Below are 11,673 nucleotides of genomic sequence, written 5' to 3'. Positions count from 1 at the left end.
GCAGTTCTTCAGACATTAGTCGAGTACATGCCACGTCGCGTGTGCAACACCTCTGCGAGCTCGCGGGGACTCTACATGGTATTGGGTAGGTGTACCAGTATCTTTGGCTCTTCAGTGTATCACACTGCTGCAACTGGAATGGTATGTATTGATAAGACAAGAGAGTATAGATGCATATTAAGTGTTCCAGTCTGTGATATCTAAAATGTGTGCGAGTTGTCTCTTTAAATTTATAGGAATTTGCGGGAGAAAGATATAACTGGGAGGCAACTGACTGTTTTTTCTTTCCTAAGCAATTGACGCTTACCAAATATATTACAACACACATATCCAAGAAGCTATGATCAGTGCCTCAGGGTCATAAGATTATTTCAGACTAAGACTACTGTACTAAGCAATTTCAGTCAGACAGAGAATGTCAGCTTGGTAAGCCATCTCAATGTAAACTTGCACTATGTGATCAAAAGTACCCGAACACCCCCAAAAACATACATCTTTCGCAGTAGGTGCATTGTGCTGCTACCTACTGCCAGGTACTCCATACCAGCGACTCAGTAGTCATTAGACATCGTGAGAGCAGCAGAATGGGGCGCTCCGCGGAACTCACGGATTTTGAACGTGGTCAGATGATTGGATGTCACTTGTGGTGTACGTCTGTATGTGAGATTTCCACACTCCTAAACATCCCTAGGTCCACTTTTTCCACTGTATTAGTGAAGTGGAAATGTGAAGGAACACATACAGAACAAAAGTGTACATGCCGACCTCGTCTATTGACTGATAGAAACTGTCGAAAGTTGAAGAGGGTCGTAATGTGTAATAGGCAGACATCTATCCAGATCATCACACAAGAATTCCAAACTGTATCACAATCCACTGCAAGTACTATGACAGTTAGGCGGGACGTGAGAAATCTTGGATTTCATGGTCGAGCTGCGGTTAATGAGCCACACGTCACGCCGGTAAATGCCAAACGACGCGTCCCTTGGTGTAAGGGGCGTAAACATCGGACGGTCGAACAGTAGAAAAACGTTGTGTATAATGACGAATCACGTTACACACTGTGGAGATCCGGTGGCAGGGTGTCGGTATGGCGAATGCCTGGTGAACTTCATCCTCCAGCGTGTGTAGTGCCAACAGTAAAATTCTGAGGCTGTGGTGTTACGGTGTGGTCGTGTATTTCATGGAGGGGGCTTGCTACCTCTTGTTGTTTTGCGTGGCACTATCACAGCACAGGTCTACACTGATGTTTTAAGCAACTTATTGCTTCCCACTGTTGAAGAGCAATTCCCGGATGGCGATTGCATTTTTCAACACGATCGAGCACCTGCTTATAATGCTCGGCCTCTGGGAGAGTGGTTACACGACAATAACATCCCTGTAATGGACTGTCCTGCACAGAGTCCTGACCTGATGTTTTTGAACGCTGACTTCGTGCCAGGCCTCACCGACGGACATCGGCACCTCTCTTCACTGGAGCACTCCATGGAGAATGGGCCACCATTCCCCAAGAAATCTTCCAGCACCTAACTGAATGTATGCCTGCGAGGGTGGAAGCTGTCATCAAGGATAAGGATGGGCTGACACCAAACTGAATTTCAGCATTACCGATGGAGGGCGCCACGAACTCTTAAGTCGTTTTCTGCGAGGTGTCCGGATACTTTTGATCACATGGTGTAGCTGTGAAGGCTGTAAAAGGGCGAGAGTAAAATAAATGATTTATATATGTGTTCTTTTATTTCTTATATAGAAATGCATGCTCCTTACGGTGCACCCAGCTGGTAGTGGGACTATACTACTTTTTTTAAGTGTATGTACATTACTGACTTACCTACAATCAGCGCTGTATCTTCCCTACTGTGGACACTGTACACATCATGTATGCTACTGTCAATGGCAGACATTCAAGCGCATGCAGTAATCTATTCACGAAAAGATTGAGGAGCTGCACTAGGACACTGCATGCATGCTCCTAGGCTACCTGAGCTAGTCACCATACCAGTAGCAGTGCGGACAGATGGAGAAGATCTGACCCCATACTTACCAACTTCAGAAGATATAAGTTTCTAAAAAATGCAGAGAACTTCTTGTGTAGGAACATACCCACCATTGTTTACTATAATCTTATAGTGTCAGTGCAGCCAGTGTTTTTTAAGATAGAGATGTTGACAAAGTAGCAACGCCATTGTTATTGCAATGCGCTAATTGCTAGTCTATTGGGCTGGACTCTAGTGCTAGTCGTTAAAAGTTTGTGTGGGTCTTGCAACTAAAAACGACAAATGACGTTGATAGTGTTGATCTACCGAAATACGTAATATAAATGGTTAGTCTGTGTGGTGATGCTGAGTACCCTAATGGGTGCAGTGGTGGGTGCTGAGTGTCAGTAATTCACTATATGAGTGACGGAGCGCAGGCCACCTTTTTGGATAGTAAATAATGGTAATGAAGGCTCAACTTGCCAAATCATTCCTTTGGTGCCATTTTTGAGTTCTAAATTTTTGTCGTTGAAGTGACAGTTATCAGATTAGGCTAAAAACATTTGGCCATTACGTAAGGCCTATGTAAACAGAACTAAGACGGCAAAAGGACCACTTGGTAGCCACCCTGGATCATTGATTATAGAACTGACAGTTATGGATCATTAATTAGGTCCTAAAACAACGTAACTGAGAGCATAAGTGAGCTGTTTCTTTTCATTAGGGTCATAAATTCCATGCTTTGTTTACATATGGGGAGTTAGATGAAGTGGCCAGTTTGTTTTCATAAGGAGAACATAAGGCCAACCGTCGACAAACTCTCGTTGCTCCACTACTTCGGACGGTCAACATGTGTTCCAATTTTGCCAAAGGAATATATGTTACTCGAAGTATTATGTCATGAACAAAATTTATAACCGAAACAGGGACAAAACGTAAGCAAATTATTTTAGATGGGAGTCGGTGTGGGTGTCTACAGAGAGTACACTGTGAATTGTGAAGAAAGAGGTCACACAATAATATTTTAAAGCGGACACATCACTGACGTTCAAAGTAGATGAGTCTGAACTTTTCTGTGGTTGTTAGCCTCTACATGTCACAACCTGCATGAATGTCCTGCAGATCTGAAATAATTAAATCCCCATTACGATCTGTTCACTCTTCGTAATTTTAACAAGCCATCCAGTAATTTTGACTTAAATCATTAGGAAAATTTAAGGTGTATTTTTATTGTTATTAAAATTTGTGCACATCTATCGACACCACAGTGCCATAGATGAATTTATATAGTTATTCAGTGTGTTGGGATCCCACAGCAGAAATTGCTTAATTCTGTACGGTCACTATCCTTTCTTCAAAATATTCTCTTTGTGGGAAAGTACCCGCTTCTTTTATGTTATGTCATTATGTTAGTATGAATGTCGTCTATATAACATAGCCCCAATTCAGTAGTTTAAGGCAAAGACGCACTAAGCGTTCAACCCCTCTACTGGAAAATTTGAAAAAAGTAGCTACTATTTTTGTTTCCTAAGAGCTTGAAATTCTCGGTTACCATTCTCAGGCCGTACAGATTAAAAGAAAGGATTCTTCTTTTGAAAGCAAAATCATTTTCTTGAGTAATTAAATACTAATTATTTAATGCTGTTCGTTTGTATTATGATTCTATTGCACTACTTCATTTTGTTCTTAGTAGTTAATGTGGAACCTAGCATGTACATTACTGCAACGATCCATCATTAGCACAATGCAATCAGAAAAATTGCTAACGTGTCAGTAAATCCTCTGACAGGGAGTGTGCAGCAGATGTTTGGAGCAACATTAATAAATGAATTGAAATAAATGCGCTAGAACAATTAGTGTAGCTCTCCCTGACAAAAATAAGTCATTGTCTCCTTGTAACACTTGACTTCATGGCTGCATTATCCCCTGACCGTATTCTATTTATTGATCTTAGCATGCTTAATCCATTACTGCTATGCAGAGAGTGTGGGAGGAATGTAAGACGCTCTGACGTGTTGAGTGCCGTGTTGGCGTGGAATATACCCGCGATTGCCATCTCCCAAGGACTTTGCTCTCGCTGGGACGACAAACCCGGCAGTGTTTGCTCTTGCGGTGCACGAGGGGTGGCTTCCGCCATTCCCTGCAGCATTAATTAAGATCCGTGATTCTCAGCGGAACGCTTCGCGCCCCACATCAAACAACCGTGCTGCGGCAACTGAAACTAATGTTTTCAGCGAAAACGAATAATTATTTCGAGAAAATAATCTTCCAGACTGCAAAATTTCTCTGTTTCTAAAGCGTTTGTTTATAAGACTACTGCGAAAGATGTAGCTTTTACTCATGTTTGAAGCTCATAAAATAGTCTTTCCATTGACGAAATACATTTTTGTGGATATTTATACTAAAGCTTGCCTATTGGAGCGACGGATCGACCCAAATTTTGCGTCACATACTTTCCCATCCAATCTGGTACTCAGCTGCCCAACTTCAAAGATAATGAGTAAAACATTCCTTAAATATTACCTCAGCTGCTTTTAAAATTCAACACGACCCAACCCTGTTGTGGATGAGATGCATGAACATTTGAGAATTCAGGACTAGAAACAGTCAAAAGCCACTGGAACAAAGTTCACGAGGAAAACTGTTGAATTCAGTCTTCTAGTCGATAACTGAAATGAAATCAGTAACACATACCTGCAGGACTACATCACAGAATTAGCTTCAGCAGAAGAAGAGATGTTTCTGACAGCCACGACAAATTATCAACTTTGGACACGCAGACGGAGGATATACACGTGTACCTTTACAAGATATGGAAGGATTGAGTCTATAAGGTTGATGATAATTCACAAATGGTTGGAGTTAGTTAGTGACTGTAATAAACTAATAGCATTATCTTTTTATGACTTACTTTCCATGATACTGAGCAACAACTGTTGAAAGTGACTCTGTGAACATTATTTACTGCCGAAATCCAATTGAAACGTAAGTTGAGCTGGAAAAAGCTAAGCCGGCCGTTGTGGCCGAGTGGTTCTAGGCGCATCAGTCTGGAACTGCGCGACCGCTACGGTCGCAGGTTCGAATGCTGCCTCGGGCACGGATGTGTGTGATGTCCTTAGGTTAGTTAGGTTTAAGTAGTTCTAAGTTCTAGTGGACTGATGACCTCAGATGATAAACCCATAGTGCTCAGAGCCATGTGGACCATTTTTGTAAGAAGCTTATCATTCCTGTGAAACGTTTTCAAGAGGAGTAAACCTGCAGATTTTGATTTCCATGTCTGTAATACAGGGAATCGCAATTAAGTAATGTTTTTGCAGGCAATATAGTTGAAAGTTCTGGCTGCAGCACGCTCAGATTCCATATTCTGTGAATCGTAGGGTCATAACTTCTTTCCAACAGCAAAGAGCAATTATTGATAGCATGTATGCAAATTTACGATGTACGAATAGGTGCTACTAAAGTCGACGTTTTAAAGTCCATAAATTGACAAAAACGGAGATGAAGACGGTGCTGATGCAAGATAATTAAAAAGGAAATGGAACAGTCCAACAGGACAAACATAAAAGTAGGCTTAAGGGTGAACTGTAAAAACATTAATATAATGTACAAGGTGACAATTACTGAAATATATGAAATGAAATCGTAATAAATTTTGAACGGTTTGCGTTAGGATGTTCAAACTGCGCGGTAGGCCGCAGGGTGCGATGGGAATTAGTATGTGAATATGGTCTGGTTTAGCGACGAAGCCCACTTTCATAACCAAAGTCGAAGTACTCGGTGGAGTGAGAAGCCGTATTCAGCAATCGAGAAGTCTCTTCACCCTCAACGGGTGACCGTGTAGTAGCAATATCCACTCACGGAATAATCTATGCGATATTCCTAGATGGCACAGTAACCAATGAATGGTTCGTGAAGGTTTTGAAAGATGATTTCATCTCTATTACTCAAAGTGAACCCGAGTCTGACAAGATGAGGTTCACGCCAAACGGAGCTCGACCCCATCGAAGCAGGAGAGTGATGTCCTAGAGGAGCAGTTTTGGGACCACATTCAGGCTCTGGGGTAGCGAGAGGTCACTAGCATGGGACTCGAATATGACTAGTATTCAAAACTGACTTTGAATACTAAACCATCAGTTGATGAGGACATTTACTAAACTATTCTCTCGAAGTACAAATTTCTCAGTGTTTCGAATTAAAGTTCCATCTAAGATCCCAGTAACAAATGTTCCCTAACTAGATGGTGTGGTCTCCTTGATTGGAGGTCACGAACTAGGCAGAGTCATCCTCTGCTCGGCTGTGTAGCAGCTTCCATGTTATAGCGCTGCACAGCTGGGAATGAGGGTGTGGCTCTGCTGCGAAATGCTGTGAGATATTGCTAACTTCTGTGGGGTCAATGCGAGTTGTCATTTGTAGTACAGCAACGTTATCTTAGGACGATACCACCAAACATCCAAAAAATTGCTTGGTTTTAGCCAATGGTTATGCCAAAATAATCAGCAACCTCTCTGATGGTGATGCGATGATTTTACAGAACCATTTTATTTACTTCTTCCACATGGTCAGCAGTAACTGATTTGCTAGGGCTTCCAGAGCGGTCGTCGTCTTCAACGTCTTCTCGATCGTCTTTGAAGCATTTATACCACTCGTGAACTCTTGTCTTCCTCATAGTAGATTCGCCATAAACGGCAGTCAACATTTCGAATGTAATGCTGCACTTTATTCTATTTTTCAAGCAAAATTTCATGCAAATTCTTTCATCAGTGTTTTTAGAAAGTAAAAATTCGCCGAGCACTCGATAAATCGTATAACCTTTTCGACTGTCAGCAATAAACTAAATATTCCAAACAGCCGAAAATGCAAATACGTGACGTAAACAGCTGTATGTTTCGACTGCATTTGTCTAGAAGCTTACATTTATTACACTGCCAATGGGCTGTAGACAAGTATGTGGCATGTATTTCACCTTGATCTCTCCACCATTTCCTTAGAAGAAATGGTGTTTGACAGTGAAACAGATAGTCAGATATCTCATTCGAGAGCCACACGTGAATTAATGGTTTCTCAGCAAGCAATGACTGGAATATGAATATGCTTTTCAGCTTGAGAAGCGCCAAGATGTTCCTGATCTGATATACCTCATTTTTAACAAGCAAATGCAGTTGATCATTTATTAATAACACGTTTAGACCGATAAACTTAATTCTTATTCGAGTTTTGTGTTTAGTAAAAGTGATTTTTGGGGTCAAGGCATCTTTTAATCTTGTCATCTATATTCTAATTGGCTTCCAGATTTTTTTTTGTTTTTTTTGTTTTTGCCTCAGTGAGTGCAATCAGATCTGAGAAATCCAGCAGTTAGCCAAAGGAGGGATGTGAGCCCAGATGTCTCGCTGTGCTGTTCTCTAGGGAGCATGGGTTACATGAGAAAAAAATTCGCCACCCCGAGGGAGGAGCTGCTGACCCAGTCGAATATAGTAGGTATGACAGTTGCCGTCTTTATTAGGGCGAGGTGTGACTCTAGCGCCTCCAGGGCACAGTAAGAGAATCCACCAGAATGCTAAAATTAGATGCATGGAGACTTGCCCAGGCAACTAAATGACCGTTTTACAGCTAGACACTGCACTTTCTGCAGATGGCAGTGTACTGTGTCCAGTGAGTTCTCAGGAACTAAGATCATTATCTGCATTCCTCTCCCGAAAACAGCCAAACAAGAAGAAACATTGTTTTTGTTTTCATCTCTATGTGAAAGCATGTCGTGTCAATCAGAGGCCAGGCACCGGTGGGACAGGAGAGTTTTTATACCCATGGACGAGAAAGGAAGAGTTTGGGTGTTGAAAGCAGCGAGAGTGAGAGGCCAGGAGCCCTTTTCCGCATGTGTGTATGCTAAAAGACCGTGGGTTGATGGAATAAAGAAGCAAGATGAAGAGGTACGCTCATGAGACCGAAATTGGGGGAAGAGTGCAGGCGACTGGACGGCATATTGGAGAATGACTTTTACACAGTTTCTGGTTGGCTAAAAACCGGTATCACAACAGTTATGGCATTGGCTAGATCTGGACAAACTTTTTTTCATTGTTAGGTTACTTTTAGAAGCGAGCTAAGTGGAGAGCTGGCGCTAGAGAAACAGTACGCAGACAAAGGACTTCCCTCTTCGTCACTGTGGAGAACACGTCTTGACATCGCGTTGGAGGCCCGACAACGGCACTTCCGGGCAGGGGACAGAGAAGATGCTTGCACTTAGTCTTATGAGATAGCACGAATTGGCAGACAAGATATCCATCTCCACCATCCACAGCCTATTCGTCAACACACAACAATTATGGTGAGAATATCTTGTGGCATCGACCGGTTAGGACAGAACAGAATTGAGAGTGTTACCGTAAATTCATGCAGGCTCGTCAATGACTAGCTGTACAGATATAGTTGACTGTCTAATTTAATTTCATTTCTGGTTCGATAGCCCAATAACTGTTGTCCTGCCATGGTTATATTCTTTTGAGTTAAAACACTGTAAAACATAAAAAACGACGCACCACGGAGGAATCATCCCAATGGCACAGAAATTGGTGAATGTGATTTACATGTGGAGAGAAACAAGTGATTACAATTTCACAAAAAATCGGATGAGTTATTCAAGGGAAAGAGCTTGACGAACTGAGCAGGTCATTAACGCGTTGAACAACCTCTGTCCCATCAGCAGGCTGTCATTCGGCTTGACATTGACTGTAAGGGCTGTTGGATATCCTCTTGAGGGATATCATGCCACATTTTGTACAATTAGGGAGTTACATCGTCAAAAATCACAGCTGGTTGCAGAGCCCTGATCATAGTTCTCCATACATTCTCAATTGGGGTAGCTTCCGGCGAACTTGCCAAACATTACAGGATTTAGCACGCAGTAGAAAGTCTTGCTATGTGCGGTGAGGCATTATCCTGCAGAAATGTAAGACCAGGACAGCTTGCCATGAAGAGTAAAGTATCGCCGACGTACAACTGTGTTGTAAGGGTGTCGCAAATAACCACCACATGTGTCTTGCTACTCGTATAAAACAAATGGCTCCCCCAGACCGTCACAGCTAGTTCTCGGACAACACGCAGGGTTAACACAGATTGGTACCCCACCGGAATCCAGGCCGTCTCCTAACGCGACTTAAGACTAGAATCCCAAAAAATGGCTCTGAGCACTATGGGACTTAACTTCTGTGGTCATCAGTCCCCTAGAACTTAGGACTACTTAAACCTAACTAACCTAAGGACATCACACACATCCATCACCGAGGCAGGATTCGAACCTGCGACCGTAGCAGTCGCGCAGTTCCGGACTGAGCGCCTTAACCGCGAGACCACCGCGGCCGGCGACTAGAATCTCATTCACTGGTGTACAGCCGTCATCAGTAATGAGTCTCGCTTCGAACGGAGACTCGACCACCAGTCAAGAGGCTTCTGGGGAAGACCCCAGATGGTGGTGCGATACCAAACTTACTGTCATCCACCATAGGATCCGTCAACCAGGAGTGATGACCTCTCGTGTCGTTTCAGTTAATGGCAGGACTTCTTTGGTTGTTATTCGCTGCACGCTTACAGCACAACGATGAGTCGACTACATTCTACTCCCCATTTATTTCACCTCATTACAAGCCATCCTGGGCTGACATTTTAGCAAGATAAGACACGGCGAGAGTTTCTACTGCTTGTCTTCGTGCTTGTCAAACCCTACATTGACTAGCAGCGTCGCCCGATCTGTCCCCATTTGTGAACGTTTGGAGCATTACGGTCAGGGCCCTCCAACCAGCTGGTGATTTCGACGATCTAGCGCGCTAATTGGACACAATTTGGGACGATGTCCCCCAGGAGGACACCCAGCAACTCTGTCAATCAGTGCCACACCGAATAACGGTTTGCACGAGGGCCAGAGGTAGAACAAAGCTTTGTTAAATAGTGGCTCCAAGCACTATGGGACTAAACATCTGAGGTCATCAGTCCCCTAGACTTCGATCTACGTAAGCCTAACCTAACCTAAGGACATCACACACATCCATGCCCGAGGCAGGATTCGAACCTGCGAACGCAGGAACCCTTGTTGAATTTCTCAGTTTGTGAAGCTCCTTCTCTTGAGTACGCCATGTATTTTTTTTTTAACTATGTTCATTTGTTTTTGTCCTTATATGCACGTCACATTTACCGATTTCAGTCCCATTTGGATAAATCTTTTATGGTGCATCGCATTTTTTGTTTTAGACTGTATGTTAGTAATTTATTACTACCGACATACCTTTCCAGTTAACTTTGCGAAACTTATGTTTTGGACGTTGTAGACATGCATATTGCAATTGCCTTTCAGGTTTTTATTAGCTGTTCCTTGTCCTGAATGCTGTGTAATCTCTGTATTAAAGTGTGGCCACTGAAAACTTTGGAATAAAAATTGGGTTCACTTGGGCCAAGTTTCTGATTTCATAGTTAGTGAATCCCTTTTTCTGCTGTTTATTAATAATGAATTATGGAAATGTCAGTCTCTAAGACACAGTACTGGAGCCACAATTTCTACCAATAACCCTAATTAAAATCCTTTGCATAACATTTTTATTAAGTTTCCGAGTTTTCCATGAAGTCATCTGCTTCTCAACAGCCCAACTCTTGCAAATCATTGTAGTATTTCAGACGTAAAGTTCAGTTCCATTTGCATTTCGTAGTCTAACAGATGCTAATTGGAGATGCAATACTTGCTTTAGCAAGAACGAAATGAAGTAGAACATGATGTGCAGGATTGGATAGTACGTAGAACAAAGAATATATTGTTACGTTTTAATAGATATGAAATTACCAAGACCACAGACTAATCGAAGGTGGCTAGATAACTCATGCTATCTGGTCAAAAGTCCTAGGTAATTCACTACCGGTGTTGTGATTGTGGAAGTGGAAACGAGAAGGAGCAACCACAGCTAACTTAAGAGCAGGTATACCTCATTTACTGACAGGGCACGGACCTTCGAGTATTTTCGAGAGTGGCTGTAAAACACTGTAGTGGAGCGAATCACTTATCAGTTAGGTACCTGTAGCCCAGCTAAGCCAATGTCTGTGCATAGACAGTTGATAAAGCGGGGGTAAATTACTCGATCATTTGCTCATAAACCAAACAGTCGTGTAGTAAATGCTAAGGGACTCTGGGACAGGTGTGAAGAGCTACACCACTGGCCAGCTGATGATTGGAAACGAGTGATTTGAAGCGATGAATCGCGCTATGCCTTATGGAAATCCGTGGGAAGAGCTTGGTGTTGAGGAACGGCTGGAGAACGCTACCTGCCATCATGAGAGGATGCGGCAGAGAAGAACGAATGTGGTGCGGTTATTACAATACACAGGATATTTTAGTGGTCTGGATGCGGTGCCCTAACTGCGCCTCTCTAAACGCTAAATGTGGGAAGATATGAACATATTTATAGCGTTGTGCACTGCATACAGTACAGGAACAATTTGGAAACGGTGATAGTCTGTATCAGCACGACAGTGCACCTTGTCGTAACACCATTCTGTGAGCCAATTGTTTGTGGAAATAACATTCCTGAAATTGACTGGTCTGCCCTTAGACCCGAAATGAAACCAACGAAACGCCTTTTGGATGTATTTCCACGTCGACTTCGCTCCACTTCCAACGTTCGCCTTAACAGCTTTCTCCGTTTCCTGATGGCGAGGAGGAAAGAGC

This window comes from Schistocerca americana, chromosome 5 (genome assembly GCF_021461395.2).
Source record: "Schistocerca americana isolate TAMUIC-IGC-003095 chromosome 5, iqSchAmer2.1, whole genome shotgun sequence".
In the NCBI taxonomy this organism is placed as follows: Eukaryota; Metazoa; Arthropoda; class Insecta; order Orthoptera; family Acrididae; genus Schistocerca; species Schistocerca americana.
Note: the sequence above shows the minus strand (reverse complement) of the source record.